This window comes from Leuresthes tenuis, unplaced genomic scaffold (genome assembly GCF_036924035.1).
Source record: "Leuresthes tenuis unplaced genomic scaffold, fLeuTen1.0.hap1 SCAF_34, whole genome shotgun sequence".
NCBI classification, from domain to species: domain Eukaryota; kingdom Metazoa; phylum Chordata; class Actinopteri; order Atheriniformes; family Atherinopsidae; genus Leuresthes; species Leuresthes tenuis.
In genome coordinates, this window is record NW_027325388.1 from 609092 (window position 1) to 627321 (window position 18230).

The following is an 18230-nucleotide window of genomic DNA, read 5'->3' on the forward strand; positions in this document are numbered from 1 at the left end:
CGGCTACTAAAAGGTGTGAAAGTCCGACCATGGTTTGTAAAAAGCGGGTACAAAAAGGTGCGAATGCCCGACAATGTATGATCAAAAGAGGGAGTGGAAGTTTTCGGCTGCAAGAAGGTCTGAATGTCCAACCATAATTTGTAAAAACCGGGGAAGAAAAGGCTTGAAAGCCCGACTATACACCATCAAAAGTGGGAGCGGAGGTGTTCAGCTGCAAGACGGTCTGAATGTCCATCAATAATTGCTAGAAAACATGAAAGAAAATTTTCAAATATCAAACTGCACATGATCATAAGCGGGAGAGGAGGTGTTCAGCTGCAAGAAGGTGTGAATGTCTACCCATAATTACTGAAAAATGGATAAGAAAAGGTGCGAATGTCAAACCATACATAATCAAAACAGGGAGCAGAGGTGTTCTGCTGTAAGAAGGTGTGAATGTCCAACCATAGTTGGTAAAAAGCGGGTAAGAAAAGGTTAAATTACCCGACTGTACACAATCAAAAGAGGGAGCGGAGTTGTTCAGCTAAGAGAAGGTGTGAAAGTCCGACCTTGGTTTGTAAAAAGCGGGTAAGAAAAGGTTCGTATGCCCGAATATACACCATCAAAAGCGGAAGCGGAGGTGTTCGGCTGCAAGATATTGTGAACGTCCGACCAAAGTTTGTAAAAAGCAGTTAAGAAAAGGTTCGAATATCTAACCAAACATAATCAAAAGCGGGAGCAGAGCTGTTCGACTGGAAGTAGGTGTGAATGTCAGATCATAATTTGCAAAAAGCTGATGAGAAAGGGTGAGAATGCCCGACTATACACCATCAAATGCGGTAGCGGAGTTGTTCGGCTGTGAGTAGGTGTGAATCTCCAACCATAATTGCTGAAAAATGTGTTAGAAAAGGTAAAAATGCCGGTCCATACATCATCAAAATCGGGAGAGGTGGTGTTCAGCTGCAAGAAGGTCTAAATGTCCATCAATAATTGCTAGAAAACATGAAAGAAAATTTTCGAAAATCAAACCACACATGATCATAAGTGGGAGGGGAGGTGTTCAGCTGCAAGAAGGTGTGAATGTCCACCCATAATACCTGAAAAATGGGTAAAAAAAAGGTGCGAATGCCCAACCATACATCATCAAAAGCAGGAGTGCATGTGTTCGGCTACAAGAAGGTGTGAACGTCCAACCAAAGTTTGTAAAAAGCAGTTAAGAAAAGGTTCCAATATCCAACCATACATAATCAAAAGCGGGAGCAGAGCTGTTCGACTGCAAGTAGGTGTGAATGTCAGATCATAATTTGCAAAAAGCTGATGAGAAAGGGTGAGAATGCCCGACTATACACCATCAAATGCGGTAGCGGAGTTGTTCGGCTGTGAGTAGGTGTGAATCTCCAACCATAATTGCTGAAAAATGTGTTACAAAAGGTAAAAATGCCGGTCCATACATAATCAAAATCGGGAGAGGTGGTGTTCAGCTGCAAGAAGGTCTAAATGTCCATCAATAATTGCTAGAAAACATGAAAGAAAATTTTCGAAAATCAAACCACACATGATCATAAGTGGGAGAGGAGGTGTTCAGCTGCAAGAAGGTGTGAATGTCCACCCATAATACCTGAAAAATGGGTAAAAAAAAGGTGCGAATGCCCAACCATACATCATCAAAAGCAGGAGTGCATGTGTTCGGCTACAAGAAGGTGTGAACGTCCAACCAAAGTTTGTAAAAAGCAGTTAAGAAAAGGTTCGAATATCCAACCATACATAATCAAAAGCGGGAGCAGAGCTGTTCGACTGCAAGTAGGTGTGAATGTCAGATCATAATTTGCCAAAAGCTTATGAGAAAGGGTGAGAATGCCCGACTATACACCATCAAATGCGGTAGCGGAGTTGTTCGGCTGTGAGTAGGTGTGAATCTCCGACCATAATTGCTGGAAAATGTGTTAGAAAAGGTAAGAATGCCGGTCCATACATCATCAAAAGCGAGAGAGGTTGTGTTCGGCTGCAAGTAGGTGTGAATGTCCAGCCATAATTACTCACAAACGGGTAAGAAAAGGTAGTATTGCCAGACCATATATGATCAAAACAGGGAGCGGAGGTGGTTCAGCTGCAAGAAGGTTTGAATGTCCGACTAAAGTTCAAATATATTAACAAAAGTGGGAGGAGAGGTCTTCGGATGAGAGTGGTTGAAAATTTCCAACCATAATGTATAAAATGCGGTGAAAAAAAGGTGTGATAGAACACTAAAAGGTGGAGCGGAAGTGTTCGGCTGCAAGAAGGTGTGACTGTCCGACTATATTTGGTGAAAAGCAGGTGAAGCAAGGTCTGAATGCCCAACCTTACATCATCAAAAGCGAGATCAGAGGTGTTTGGCTGCAAGAAGGCCATAGTTTGCCAAAAGCGGGTAAGGTGCGAATGTCCGACTAAATATCAACAAAATTTGGGGCGGAGGTCTTCGGATGCAAGTTGGTGTGAATGTCCGACTATATTTGGTGAAAAGCAGGTGAAGCAAGGTCTGAATGCCCAACCTTACATCATCAAAAGCGAGATCAGAGGTGTTTGGCTGCAAGAAGGCCATAGTTTGCCAAAAGCGGGTAAGGTGCGAATGACCGACTAAATATCAACAAAAGTGGGGGCGGAGGTCTTCGGATGCAGGTGGGTGTGAATATCCCACCATACAAGTATGGTGGAGAGGAAGCTGTGAATGGCCGACCATAGTAAAAGGCGGGTGAGAGAAGGTGCGAATGTCAAACCATACATAATCAAAACAGGGAGCGGAGGTGTTCTGCTGTAAGAAGGTGTGAATGTCCAACCATAGTTGGTAAAAAGCGGGTAAGAAAAGGTTAAAATACCCGACTGTACACAATCAATAGCGGGAGCGGAGTTGTTCGGCTACTAAAAGGTGTGAAAGTCCGACCATGGTTTGTAAAAAGCGGGTAAGAAAAGGTGCGAATGCCCGACAATGTATGATCAAAAGAGGGAGTGGAGGTTTTCGGCTGCAAGAAGGTCTGAATGTCCAACCATAATTTGTAAAAACCGGGGAAGAAAAGGCTCGAAAGCCCGACTATACACCATCAAAAGTGGGAGCGGAGGTGTTCAGCTGCAAGACGGTCTGAATGTCCATCAATAATTGCTAGAAAACATGAAAGAAAATTTTCGAATATCAAACTGCACATGATCATAAGCGGGAGAGGAGGTGTTCAGCTGCAAGAAGGTGTGAATGTCTACCCATAATTACTGAAAAATGGGTAAGAAAAGGTGCGAATGCCTAACCATACATCATCAAAAGAGGGAGCGGAGGTGTTCCGCTGTAAGACGGTGTGAATGTCCGACCATAGATGGTAAAAAGCGGGTAAGAAAAGGTTAAATTACCCGACTGTACACAATCAAAAGAGGGAGCGGAGTTGTTCAGCTAAGAGAAGGTGTGAAAGTCCGACCTTGGTTTGTAAAAAGCGGGTAAGAAAAGGTTCGTATGCCCGAATATACACCATCAAAAGCGGGAGCGGAGGTGTTCGGCTGCAAGATATTGTGAACGTCCGACCAAAGTTTGTAAAAAGCAGTTAAGAAAAGGTTCGAATATCTAACCAAACATAATCAAAAGCGGGAGCAGAGCTGTTCGACTGGAAGTAGGTGTGAATGTCAGATCATAATTTGCAAAAAGCTGATGAGAAAGGGTGAGAATGCCCGACTATACACCATCAAATGCGGTAGCGGAGTTGTTCGGCTGTGAGTAGGTGTGAATCTCCAACCATAATTGCTGAAAAATGTGTTAGAAAAGGTAAAAATGCCGGTCCATACATCATCAAAATCGGGAGAGGTGGTGTTCAGCTGCAAGAAGGTCTAAATGTCCATCAATAATTGCTAGAAAACACGAAAGAAAATTTTCGAAAATCAAACCACACATGATCATAAGTGGGAGGGGAGGTGTCCAGCTGCAAGAAGGTGTGAATGTCCACCCATAATACCTGAAAAATGGGTAAAAAAAAGGTGCGAATGCCCAACCATACATCATCAAAAGCAGGAGTGCATGTGTTCGGCTACAAGAAGGTGTGAACGTCCAACCAAAGTTTGTAAAAAGCAGTTAAGAAAAGGTTCGAATATCCAACCAAACATAATCAAAAGCGGGAGCAGAGCTGTTCGACTGCAAGTAGGTGTGAATGTCAGATCATAATTTGCAAAAAGCTGATGAGAAAGGGTGAAAATGCCCGACTATACACCATCAAATGCGGGAGCGGAGTTGTTCAGCTGTGAGTAGGTGTGAATCTCCGACCATAATTGCTGAAAAATGTGTTAGAAAAGGTAAGAATGCCGGTCCATACATCATCAAAAGCGAGAGAGGTTGTGTTCGGCTGCAAGTAGGTGTGACTGTTCGACTAAAGTTTGTAAAAAGTGGGTAAGACAAGGTGCGAATGCCTGACAATGTATGATCAAAAGCGGGAGCGGAGGTGTTCAGCTGCAAGAAGGTCTACATGTCCATCAATAATTGCTAGAAAACATGAAAGAAACTTTTCGAAAATAAAACCACACATGATCATAAGTGGGATAGGAGGTGTTCAGCTGCAAGGTGTGAATGTCCACCAATAATTCCTGAAAAATGGGCAAAAAAAAGGTGTGAATGCCCAACCATACATCATCAAAAGCAGGAGTGGAAGTGTTCGGCTGTTTACTAGGATTCAATGAAAACTAAAAGGTGGAGCGGAAGTGTTCGGCTGCAAGAAGGTGTGAATGTCCGACTATATTTGGTGAAAAGCAGGTGAAGCAAGGTCTGAATGCCCAACCTTACATCATCAAAAGCGAGATCAGAGGTTTTTGGCTGCAAGAAGGCCATAGTTTGCCAAAAGTGGGTAAGGTGCGAATGACCGACTAAATATCAACAAAAGTGGGGGCGGAGGTCTTCGGATGCAAGTGGGTGTGAATATCCCACCATAGAAGTATGGTGGAGAGGAAGCTGTGAATGGCCGACCATAGTTTGCAAAAAGCGGGTGAGAAAAGGTGCGAATGTCCAAGTTCGGCTGAAAAAAACTGTGTTCGGCTGCAAAAAGGTGTGAATGTTTGACTAAAGTTTGTAAGACAAGGTTCGAATGCCTGACAATGTATGATCAAAAGCGGGAGCGGAGGTGTTCAGCTGCAAGAAGGTCTAAATGTCCATCATTAATTGCTAGAAAACATGAAAGAAAATTTTCGAAAATCAATCTGCACATGATCATAAGTGGGAGAGGAGGTGTTCAGCTGCAAGAAGGTGTGAATGTCCTACCATAATTGCTGAAAAATGTGTTAGAAACGGTAAGAATGCCGGACCATACATCATCAAAAGCTAGAGAGGTGGTGTTCGGCTGCAAGTAGGTGTGAATGTCTGACTAAAGTTCAAATATATTAACAAAAGCGGGAGGAGAGGTCTTCGGATGAGTGGTTGAGAATTTCCAACCATAATCTATAAAATGCGGTGAAAAAAAAGGTGTGATAGAAACCTAAAAGGTGGAGCGAAAGTGTTCGGCTGCAAGAAGGTGTGAATGTCCGTCTATAGTTGGTGAAAAGCAGGAAAAGCAAGGTCTGAATGCCCAATCTTACATCATCAAAAGCGAGATCAGAGGTGTTTGGCTGCAAGAAAACGGGTAAGGTGTGAACGACCGACTAAATATCAACAAAAGTGGGGGCGGAGGTCTTCGGATGCAAGTGGGTGTGAATATCCCACCATACAAGTATGGTGGAGAGGAAGCTGTGAATGTCCGACCATGGTTTGTAAAACGCGGGTAAGACAAGGTGCGAATGTCCGACAATGTATGATCAAAAGAGGGAGCGGAGGTGTTCGGCTGCAAGGTCTGAATTTCCAACCATAATTTGTAAACACCGTTGAAGAAAAGCCTCGAAAGCCCGACTATACACCATCAAAAGCGGGAGCAGAGGTGTTCAGCTGCAAGAAGGTCTGAATGTCCACCAATAATTACTGAAAAATGGGTAAGAAGAGGTGTGAATGCCCAACTATACATCATCAAAAGCAGAAGTGGATGTGTTCGGCCACAAGAAGGTTTGAATGTCCGACCATAGTTTGTAAAAGGCGGGTAAGAAAAGGTTTGAATGCCCGAAAATACACCATCAAAAGAGGGAGCGGAGGTGTTCCGCTGTAAGATGGTGCGAATGTCCGACCATAGTTGGTAAAAAGCGGGTAAGAAAAGGTTCGAATGCCCGAATATATACCATCATAAGCGGAAGCGGAGGTGTTCGGCTGCAAGAAGGTGTGAACGTCCGACCAAAGTTTGTAAAAAGCAGTTAAGAAAAGGTTCGAATATCCAACCAAACATAATCAAAAGTGGGAGCAGAGCTGTTCGACTGCAAGTAGGTGTGAATTTCCACCCATAATTCCTGAAAAATGGGTAAGAAAAGGTGCGAATGCCCAACCATACATCATCAAAAGAAGAAGTGGATGTGTTCTGCTACAAGAAGGTTTGAATGTCCGACCATAGCTTGTAAAAAGTGGGTAAGAAAAAGTTCGAATGCTCGAACATACACCATCAAAATTGGGAGCGGAGGTGTTCCGCTGTAAGACGGTGTGAATGTCCGACCATAATTGGTAAAAAGCGGGTAAGAAAAGGTTAAAATACCCGACTGTACACAATCAATAGCGGGAGCGGAGTTGTTCGGCTACAAGAAGGTGTGAAAGTCCGACCATGGTTTGTAAAACGCGGGTAAGACAAGGTGCGAATGCCCGACAATGTATGATCAAAAGAGGGAGCGGAGGTGTTCGGCTGCAAGGTCTGAATTTCCAACCATAATTTGTAAACACCGTTGAAGAAAAGCCTCGAAAGCCCGACTATACACCATCAAAAGCGGGAGCAGAGGTGTTCAGCTGCAAGAAGGTCTGAATGTCCACCAATAATTACTGAAAAATGGGTAAGAAAAGGTGTGAATGCCCAACTATACATCATCAAAAGCAGAAGTGGATGTGTTCGGCCACAAGAAGGTTTGAATGTCCGACCATACTTTGTAAAAGGCGGGTAAGAAAAGGTTTGAATGCCCGAACATACACAATCAAAAGAGGGAGCGGAGGTGTTTCGCTGCAAGAAGGTTTGAATGTCCGAGCATAGTTTGTAAAAAGTGGGTAAGAAAAGTTTCGAATGCCCGAACATACACCATCAAAAGAGGGAGCGGAGGTGTTCCGCTGTAAGAAGGTGTGAATGTCCAACCATAGTTGGTAAAAAGCGGGTAAGAAAAGGTTAAAATACCCGACTCTACACAATCAATAGCGGGAGCGGAGTTGTTCGGCTAAAAGAAGGTGTGAAAGTCCGACCATGGTTTGTAAAAAGCGGGTAAGAAAAGGTTCGAATGCAAAAATATACACCATCAAAAGCGGAAGCTGAGGTGTTCGGCTGCAAGTAGGTCTGAATGTCCACCCATAATTAATGAAAAGCGGGCAACAAGTAGGTTCGAATGCCCAACCATACATCAACAAAAGCAGGAGTGGATGTGTTTGGCTACAAGAAGGTTTGAATGTCCGAGCATTGTTTGTAGAAAGCGGGTAAGAAAAGGTGCGAATGCCCGACAATGTATGATCAAAAGAGGGAGTGGAGGTTTTCGGCTACAAGAAGGTTTGAATGTCCAACCATAGTTTGTAAAAAGCGGGTAAGAAAAGGTGCGAATGCCCGAAAATACACCATCAAAAGAGGGAGCGGAGGTGTTCCGCTGTAAGATGGTGCGAATGTCCGACCATAGTTGGTAAAAAGCGGGTAAGAAAAGGTTCGAATGCCCGAATATATACCATCAAAAGCGGAAACGGAGGTGTTCGGCTGCAAGAAGGTGTGAACGTCCGACAAAAGTTTGTAAAAAGCAGTTAAGAAAAGGTTCGAATATCCAACCAAACATAATCAAAAGTGGGAGCAGAGCTGTTCGACTGCAAATAGGTGTGAATGTCCACCCATAATTCCTGAAAAATGGGTAAGAAAAGGTGCGAATGCCCAACCATACATCATCAAAAGAAGAAGTGGATGTGTTCTGCTACAAGAAGGTTTGAATGTCCGACCATAGTTTGTAAAAAGTGGGTAAGAAAAAGTTCGAATGCCCGAACATACACCATCAAAAGAGGGAGCGGAGGTGTTCCGCTGTAAGACGGTGTGAAAGTCCGACCATAATTGGTAAAAAGCGGGTAAGAAAAGGTTAAAATACCCGACTGTACACAATCAATAGCGGGAGCGGAGTTGTTCGGCTACAAGAAGGTGTGAAAGTCCGACCATGGTTTGTAAAACGCGGGTAAGACAAGGTGCGAATGCCCGACAATGTATGATCAAAAGAGGGAGCGGAGGTGTTCGGCTGCAAGGTCTGAATTTCCAACCATAATTTGTAAACACCGTTGAAGAAAAGCCTCGAAAGCCCGACTATACACCATCAAAAGCGGGAGCAGAGGGGTTCAGCTGCAAGAAGGTCTGAATGTCCACCAATAATTACTGAAAAATGGGTAAGAAAAGGTGTGAATGCCCAACTATACATCATCAAAAGCAGAAGTGGATGTGTTCGGCCACAAGAAGGTTTGAATGTCCGACCATAGTTTGTAAAAAGCGGGTAAGAAAAGGTTCGAATGCCCGAACATACACAATCAAAAGAGGGAGCGGAGGGGTTTCGCTGCAAGAAGGTGTGAATGTCCGAGCATAGTTTGTAAAAAGTGGGTAAGAAAAGGTTCGAATGCCAAAATATACACCATCAAAAACGGAAGCCGAGGTGTTCGGCTGCAAGTAGGTGTGAATGTCAGATCATAATTTGCAAAAAGCTGATGAGAAAGGTGTGAATGACCGACAATAATTATCTAGTTTAATGGATTGGTTTAGACATTTATAACAGCATTTTAAGAACAAAGAGAGAAACAAAAAGGGACAACGCTTCATGGTGGAAGGTGATGTATAAATAACTGTGTATATGATGAAGGAGAGACCATTTGAGCAGCACAGCCATTTCGCAGCACAGGGACAGCAGTCCAAGTTAAAAGATCTCCCATGTGGTATCACCTGTCACACTGTGTCAAGGCATCAAAAGAAGAAAAAATCACCAAACTCAAGGACAAAGAGACGAAGACTCCGGTGAACGAAGAGAGAGGACTTACAAACCAGAAATACAAAAGGATGCTCGATATCAAGATCCAGAAGAAGAGGCTAACAATGCCACGAACACTTACGATGCTGGGAATGATGCCAGCAATGAACAGAGAAGAAGATTCAGTGTCATCAATCTGCAACACGTGCCTCTAATGAGGGGGTGAATATAGAATCCTCAACGATTACAACGTCTCTGGGAACTGTGACAACAACAAGGTTTAAACCATTTTGATATATATTGTAACCTATTGGCTAAGGAATAGTGCTGAAAATGAGGTAAATCTAATCCACCACTGTCCTTGGTCTTCTGTAGGGTTTTTAAACTAATACGTGGTGGTTTGTTTTTCCACAGAAATTTGGAGATGCATGAATCTAGTGACTTAAACCATGTAGCAGATGGTTTTATGGGGATCATTGAGAACAAATAGTTAACTTTTGGTAGTATCATCATTTTAATGGTTGTAACTCTCCCCATAAGTGATATAGGTAAGGACTTCCAACGAGAGAGATCGTCCTCTACTCTCTTTACTAATTGCACATAATCCATCTGTACTTATCAGTTTAATATGTGATATGTCTATGCAAGGACTACATATTAAATGGATTTTTATCAATAGGAGTTGAAAAAGGAGCTTGCTCCGTTCACTCCAAGCATCGACCCGGTACTGCAGTGCCGCTGGGAACGGTGCGCTCTCCTCTGCTCTTGTGAAAAAGCTAACAGCGGTGCAGGATGGAAGTTTCTTTTAGTCTGCTGAGAAAAGAGAGTGAATGCGAAGTAGACTTTAACACGGCTCTGGGAGCGAGCCGAGTGCGGGCTAACCAGGAGAAATGCTTGAAAGAAACGCGACACCGAATGAGCGGTCAGAACAAAGCCTCAATACGGTGTTCCTGTGGTGTTTTTATAAAATGCGGTGAAAATAAAGGTGTGAATGCCCCATAGAAAACTAAAAGGTGGAGCGGAAGTGTTCGGCTGCAAGAAGGTGTGAATGTCCGACTATATTTGGTGAAAAGCAGGTGAAGCAAGGTCTGAATGCCCAACCTTACATCATCAAAAGCGAGATCAGAGGTTTTTGGCTGCAAGAAGGCCATAGTTTGCCAAAAGCGGGTAAGGTGCGAATGACCGACTAAATATCAACAAAAGTGGGGGCGGAGGTCTTCGGATGCAAGTGGGTGTGAATATCCCACCATACAAGTATGGTGGAGAGGAAGCTGTGAATGGCCGACCATAGTTTGCAAAAAGCGGGTGAGAAAAGGTGCGAATGTCCAACCATACATGATCGAAACAGGGTGTTTGGCTGCGACAAGGTGTGAATGTCCACCCATAATTAATGAAAAGCGGGCAACAAGTAGGTTCGAATGCCATACCATACATCATCAAAAGCAGGAGTGGATGTGTTCGGCTACAAGAAGGTTTGAATGTCCGAGCATAGTTTGTAAAAAGCGGGTAAGAAAAGGTTCGAATGCCCGAACATACACCATCAAAAGAGGGAGCGGAGGTGTTCCGCTGTAAGACGGTGTGAATGTCCGACCATAGTTGGTAAAAAGTGGGTATGAAAAGGTGCGAATGCCCAAATTCGGCTGCAAAAAACTGTGTTCGGCTGCAAAAAGGTGTGAATGTTCGACTAAAGTTTGTAAAAAGCGGGTAAGACAAGGTGCGAATGCCTGACAATGTATGATCAAAAGCGGGAGCGGAGGTGTTCAGCTGCAAGAAGGTCTAAATGTCCATAATTAATTGCTAGAAAACATGAAAGAAAATTTTCGAAAATCAATCCGCACATGATCATAAGTGGGAGAGGAGGTGTTAAGCTGCAAGAAGGTGTGAATATCCTACCATAATTGCTGAAAAATGTGTTAGAAACGGTAAGAATCCCGGACCATACCTCATCAAAAGCTAGAGAGGTGGTGTTCGGCTACAAGTAGGTGTGAATGTCTGACTAAAGTTCAAATATATTAACAAAAGCGGGAGGAGAGGTCTTCGGATGAGTGGTTGAGAATTTCCAACCATAATCTATAAAATGCGGTGAAAAAAAAGGTGTGATAGAAACCTAAAAGGTGGAGCGGAAGTGTTCGGCTGCAAGAAGGTGTGAATGTCCATCTATAGTTGGTGAAAAGCAGGAAAAGCAAGGTCTGAATGCCCAATCTTACATCATCAAAAGCGAGATCAGAGGTGTTTGGCGGCAAGAAAACGGGTAAGGTGTGAATGACCGACTAAATATCAACAAAAGTGGGGGCGGAGATCTTCGGATGCAAGTGGGTGTGAATATCCCACCATACAAGTATGGTGGAGAGGAAGCTGTGAATGGCCGACCATAGTTTGCAAAAAGCGGGTGAGAAAAGGTGCGAATGTCCAACCATACATGATCAAAACAGGGAGCGGAGGTGTTTGGCTGTGACAAGGTGTGAATGTCCACCCATAATTAATGAAAAGCGGGCAACAAGTAGGTTCGAATGCCCAACCATACATCAACAAAAGCAGGAGTGGATGTGTTCGGCTACAAGAAGGTTTGAATGTCCGAGCATAGTTTGTAAAAAGCGGGTAAGAAAAGGTGCGAATGCCCGACAAAGTATGATCAAAAGAGGGAGTGGAGGTTTTCGGCTACAAGGTTTGAATGTACGACCATAGTTTGTAAAAAGCGGGTAAGAAAAGGTGCGAATGCCCGAACATACACCATCAAAAGAGGGAGCGGAGGTGTTACACTTGAAAGACGGTGTGAATGTCCGACCATAGTTGGTAAAAAGTGGGTAAGAAAAGGTTCGAATGCCCGAATATATACCATCAAAAGCGGAAGCGGAGGTGTTCGGCTGCAAGAAGGTTTGAACGTCCGACCAAAGTTTGTAAAAAGCAGTTAAGAAAAGGTTCGAATATCCAACCAAACATAATCAAAAGTGGGAGCAGAGCTGTTCGACTGCAAGTAGGTGTGAATATCCACCCATAATTCCTGAAAAATGGGTAAGAAAAGGTGCGAATGCCCAACCATACATCATCAAAAGAAGAAGTGGATGTGTTCTGCTACAAGAAGGTTTGAATGTCCGAGCATAGTTTGTAAAAAGCGGGTAAGAAAAAGTTCGAATGCCCGAACATACACCATCAAAAGAGGGAGCGGAGGTGTTCCGCTGTAAGATGCTGCGAATGTCCGACCATAGTTGGTAAAAAGCGGGTAAGAAAAGGTTAAAAAACCGGACTGTACACAATCAATAGCGGGAGCGGAGTTGTTCGGCTACAAGAAGGTGTGAAAGTCCGACCATGGTTTGTAAAAAGCGGGTAAGACAAGGTGCGAATGCCCGACAATGTATGATCAAAAGAGGGAGCGGAGTGTTTCGAATGCAAGGTCTGAATTTCCAACCATAATTTGTAAACACCGTTGAAGAAAAGGCTCGAAAGCCCGACTATACACCATCAAAAGCGGGAGCGGAGGTGTTCAGCTGCAAGAAGGTCTGAATGTCCACCAATAATTACTGAAAAATGGGTAAGAAAAGGTGTGAATGCCCAACTATACATCATCACAAGCAGAAGTGGATGTGTTCGGCCACAAGAAGGTTTGAATGTCCGACCATAGTTTGAAAAAGGCGGGTAAGAAAAGGTTCGAATGCCCGAACATACACAATCAAAAGAGGGAGCGGAGGTGTTTCACTGCAAGAAGGTGTGAATGTCCGAGCATAGTTTGTAAAAAGTGGGTAAGAAAAGGTTCGAATGCCAGAACATACACCATGAAAAGAGGGAGCGGAGGTGTTCCGCTGTAAGAAGGTGTGAATGTCCGACCATAGTTGGTAAAAAGCGGGTAAGAAAAGGCTAAAATACCCAACTCTACACAATCAATAGCGGGAGCGGAGTTGTTCGGCTAAAAGAAGGTATGAAAGTCCGACCATGGTTTGTAAAAAGCGGGTAAGAAAAGGTTCGAATGCCAAAATATACACCATCAAAAGCGGAAGCCGAGGTGTTCGGCTGCAAGTAGGTGTGAATGTCAGATCATAATTTGTAAAAAGCTGATGAGAAAGGTGTGAATGACCAACAATAATTGCTGAAAAATGTGTTAGAAAAGGTAAGAATGCCGGACCATTCATCATCAAAAGCGGGAGAAGAAGGCTCGGAAGCCCCACTATACACCATCAAAAGCGGGAGCGGAGGTGTTCAGCTGCAAGAAGGTCTCAATGTCCATCAATAATTGCTAGAAAACATGAAAAAAAATGTTCGAATATCCAACCGCACATGATCATAAGTGGGAGAGGAGGTGTTCAGCTGCAAGAAGGTGTTAATGTCCACCCATAATTCCTCAAAAATGGGTAAAAAAAAAGGTGCGAATGCCCAACCATACAACATCAAAAGCAGGTGTGAATGTCAGATCATAATTTGCAAAAACCTGATGAGAAATGGTGAGAATGCCCGACTATACACCATCAAATGCGGGAGCGGAGGTGTTCGGCTGTGAGTAGGTGTGAATGTCCGACCATACTTGCTGAAAAATATGACAAAGCAGTTTTCACTTGGTTTGAGTGAAGGAATTCATTTTATATCAAAATCCGAAATTGTGTAGAACTCGTGGAAATAAGTTTATTCTCGGATTCCTAAAGGTTTAGTGTTGTTCTTTGGTATACTGCAAAGTAATACTTTCTATTTTGTTGAAACCGATTCAGACATGGATAAATATGAAGGACAAAGCAGTTTTAACTTGGTTTGAGTGAAGGAATTCATTTTATATCAAAATCCAAAATTGTGTAGAACTGGTGAAAAGAAGCTTATTCTCGGATTCCTAAAGGTTTAGTGTTGTTCTTTGGTATACTGCAAAGTAATACTTTCTATTTTGTTGAAACCCATTCAGACATGGATAAATATGAAGGACAAAGCAGTTTTAACTTGGTTTGAGTGAAGGAATTCATTTTATATCAAAATCCAAAATTGTGTAGAACTGGTGAAAAGAAGCTTATTCTCGGATTCCTGAAAAGGTTTAGAGTTGTTCTTTCCTATCCTGCAAAGTACAACGTTCTTTTTTGTTTAAAGCTATTTAGACATGAATAAATATGAAGGACAAAGCAGTTTTAACTTGGTTTGAGTGAAGGAATTCATTTTATATCAAAATCCGAAATTGTGTAGAACTCGTGAAAAGAAGATTATTCTCGGATTCCTAAAGGTTTAGTGTTGTTCTTTCCTATCCTGCAAAGTACAACGTTCTTTTTTGTTTAAAGCTATTATGACATGGATAAATATGAAGGACAAAGCAGTTTTAACTTAATCGGTTTCAACAAAATAGAAAGTATTACTTTGCAGTATACCAAAGAACAACACTAAACCTTTAGGAAATCCTTCACTCAAACCAAGTGAAAACTGCTTTGTCATATTTTTCAGCAAGTATGGTCGGACATTCACACCTACTCACAGCCGAACACCTCCGCTCCCGCATTTGATGGTGTATAGTCGGACATTCTCACCATTTCTCATCAGGTTTTTGCAAATTATGATCTGACATTCACACCTGCTTTTGATGATGTATGGTTGGGCATTCGCACCTTTTTTTACCCATTTTTCAGGAATTATGGGTGGACATTCACACCTTCTTGCAGCTGAACACCTCCTCTCCCGCATATGATCATGTGCGATTTGATATTCGAAAATTTTCTTTCATGTTTTTTAGCAATTATTGATGGACATTGAGACCTTCTTGCAGCTGAACACCTCTGCTCCCGCTTTTGATGGTGTATAGTCGGGCTTCCGAGCCTTTTCTTCCCCGGTTTTTACAAATTATGGTTGGACATTCAGACCTTCTTGCAGCCGAAAACCTCCGCTCCCTCTTTTGATCATACATTGTCGGGCATTCACACCTTTTCTTAACCGCTTTTTACAAAACATGGTCGGACTTTCACACCTTCTTGTAGCCGAACACATCCCTTCCCGCTATTGATTGTGTACAGACGGCCATTTTAACCTTTTCTTACCCGCTTTTTACCAACTACGGTCGGACATTCACACCTTCTTATGGCGGAACACCTCCGCTCCCTCTTTTGATGGTGTATGTTCGGGCATTCGCACCTTTTCTTACCCGCTTTTAACAAACTATGCTCGGACATTCAAACCTTGTAGCCGAACACATCCAGTCCTGCTTTTGATGATGTTTGGTTGGCCATTCGAACCTTTTCTTACCCGCTTTTTACCAACTACGGTCGGACATTCACACCTTCTTATGGCGGAACACCTCCGCTCCCTCTTTTGATGGTGTATTTTCGGGCATTCGCACCTTTTCTTACCCGCTTTTTACAAACTATGGTTGGACATTCAAACCTTCTTGTAGCCGAACACATCCAGTTCTGCTTTTGAGGATGTATGGTCGGACTTTCACACCTTTTAGTAGCCAAACAACTCCGCTCCCGCTATTGATTGTGTACAGTCGGGTATTTTAACCTTTTCTTACCCGCTTTTTACCAATTATGGTCGGACATTCACACCTTCTTACAGCGGAACACCTCCGCTCCCTGTTTTGATCATTTATGGTCTGGCAATACTACCTTTTCTTACCCGTTTTTGAGTAATTATGGCTGGACATTCACAGCTTCTTGCATCCGAACACCTCTTCTCTGCTTTTGATGATGAATAGTCCAGCATTCTTACCTTTTCTAACACATTTTTCAGTAATTATTGTCGGTCATTCACACCTTTCTCATCAGCTTTTTGCAAATTATGATCTGACATTCACACCTACTTGCAGCTGAACACCTCGGCTTCCGTTTTTGATGGTGTATATTTTGGCATTCGAACCTTTTCTTACCCACTTTTTACAAACTATGCTCGGACATTCACACCTTCTTGCAGCCGAACACATCCACTTCTGCTTTTTATGATGTATAGTTGGTTATTCACACCTTTTCTTACCCATTTTTCAGTAATTATTGGTTGGAAATTCAGACCTTGCAGCCGAACACCTCCGCTCCCTCTTTTGATCATACATTGTCGGGCATTCGCACCTTGTCTTACCCGCGTTTTACAAACCATGGTCGGACTTTCACACCTTCTTGTAGCCGAACAACTCCGCTCCCGCTATTGATTGTGTAGAGTCGGGTATTCTAACCTTTTCTTACCCGCTTTTTACCAATTATGGTCGGACTTTCACACCGTCTTACAGCGGAACACCTCCGCTCCCTCTTTTGATGGTGTATGTTCGGGCATTCGAACTTTTTCTTACCCACTTTTTACAAACTATGGTCGGACATTCAAACCTTCTTGTAGCAGAACACATCCACTTCTTCTTTTGATGATGTATGGTTGGGCATTCGCACCTTTTCTTACCCATTTTTCAGGAATTATGGGTGGACATTCACACCTACTTGCAGTCGAACAGCTCTGCTCCCACTTTTGATTATGTTTGGTTGGATATTCGAACCTTTTCTTAACTGCTTTTTACAAACTTTGGTCGGACGTTCACACCTTCTTGCAGCCGAACACCTCCGTTTCCGCTTTTGATGGTATATATTCGGGCATTCGAACCTTTTCTTACCCGCTTTTTACCAACTATGGTCGGACATTCGCACCATCTTACAGCGGAACACCTCCGCTCCCTCTTTGGATGGTGTATTTTCGGGCATTCGCACCTTTTCTTACCCGCTTTTTACAAACTATGGTTGGACATTCAAACCTTCTTGTAGCCGAAAACCTCCACTCCCTCTTTTGATCATACATTGTCGGGCATTCGCACCTTTTCTTACCCGCTTTTTGCAAACTATGCTCGGACATTCAAACCTTCTTGTAGCCAAACACATCCACTCCTGCTTTTGTTGATGTATGGTTGGGCATTCGAACCTACTTGTTGCCCGCTTTTCATTAATTATGGGTGGACATTCAGACCTACTTGCAGCCGAACACCTCGGCTTCCGCTTTTGATGGTGTATATTTTTGCATTCGAACCTTTTCTTACCCGCTTTTTACAAACCATGGTCGGACTTTCACACCTTCTTTTAGCCGAACAACTCCGCTCCCGCTATTGATTGTGTAGAGTCGGGTATTTTAACCTTTTCTTACCCGCTTTTTATCAATTATGGTTGGACATTCACACCTTCTTACAGCGGAACACCTCCGCTCCCTCTTTTGATGGTGTATGTTCGGGCATTCGAACATTTTCTTACCCGCTTTTTACAAACTATGCTCGGACATTCACACCTTCTTGCAGCGAAACACCTCCGCTCCCTCTTTTGATTGTGTATGTTCGGGCATTCAAACCTTTTCTTACCCGCCTTTTACAAACTATGGTCGGACATTCAAACCTTCTTGTGGCCGAACACATCCACTTCTGCTTTTGATGATGTATAGTTGGGCATTCACACCTCTTCTTACCCATTTTTCAGTAATTATTGGTGGACATTCAGACCTTCTTGCAGCTGAACACCTCTATGCTCCCGCTTTTGATGGTGTATAGTCGGGCTTTCGAGGCTTTTCTTCAACGGTGTTTACAAATTATGGTTGGAAATTCAGACCTTGCAGCCGAACACCTCCGCTCCCTCTTTTGATCATACATTGTCGGACATTCGCACCTTGTCTTACCCGCGTTTTACAAACCATGGTCGGACATTCACAGCTTCCTCTCCACCATACTTGTATGGTGGGATATTCACACCCACTTGCATTCGAAGACCTCCGCCCCCACTTTTGTTGATATTTAGTCGGTCATTCACACCTCACCCGTTTTCTTGCAGCCAAACACCTCTGATCTCGCTTTTGATGATGTAAGATTGGGCATTCAGACCTTGCTTTTCCTGCTTTTCACCAACTATAGACGGACATTCACACCTTCTTGCAGCCGAACACTTCCGCTCCACCTTTTAGGTTTCTATCACACCTTTTTTTTCACCGCATTTTATAGATTATGGTTGGAAATTCTCAACCACTCATCCGAAGACCTCTCCTCCCGCTTTTATTAATATATTTGAACTTTAGTCAGACATTCACACCTACTTGCAGCCGAACACCACCTCTCTAGCTTTTGATGATGTATGGTCCGGCATTCTTACCGTTTCTAACACATTTTTCAGCAATTATGGTAGGATATTCACACCTTCTTGCAGCTGAACACCTCCTCTCCCACTTATGATCATGTGCAGATTGATTTTCGAAAATTTTCTTTCATGTTTTCTAGCAATTAATGATGGACATTTAGACCTTCTTGCAGCTGAACACCTCCGCTCCCGCTTTTGATC

General features: G+C 43.1%; 1 pseudogene; it reads left to right on the forward strand.

Annotated features, from left to right (window-relative positions):
• The first annotated feature begins 9575 nt into the window (after positions 1-9575).
• LOC140285235 (U2 spliceosomal RNA) lies at positions 9576-9752 on the forward strand (annotated as a pseudogene).
• Positions 9753-18230: the final 8478 nt, after the last annotated feature.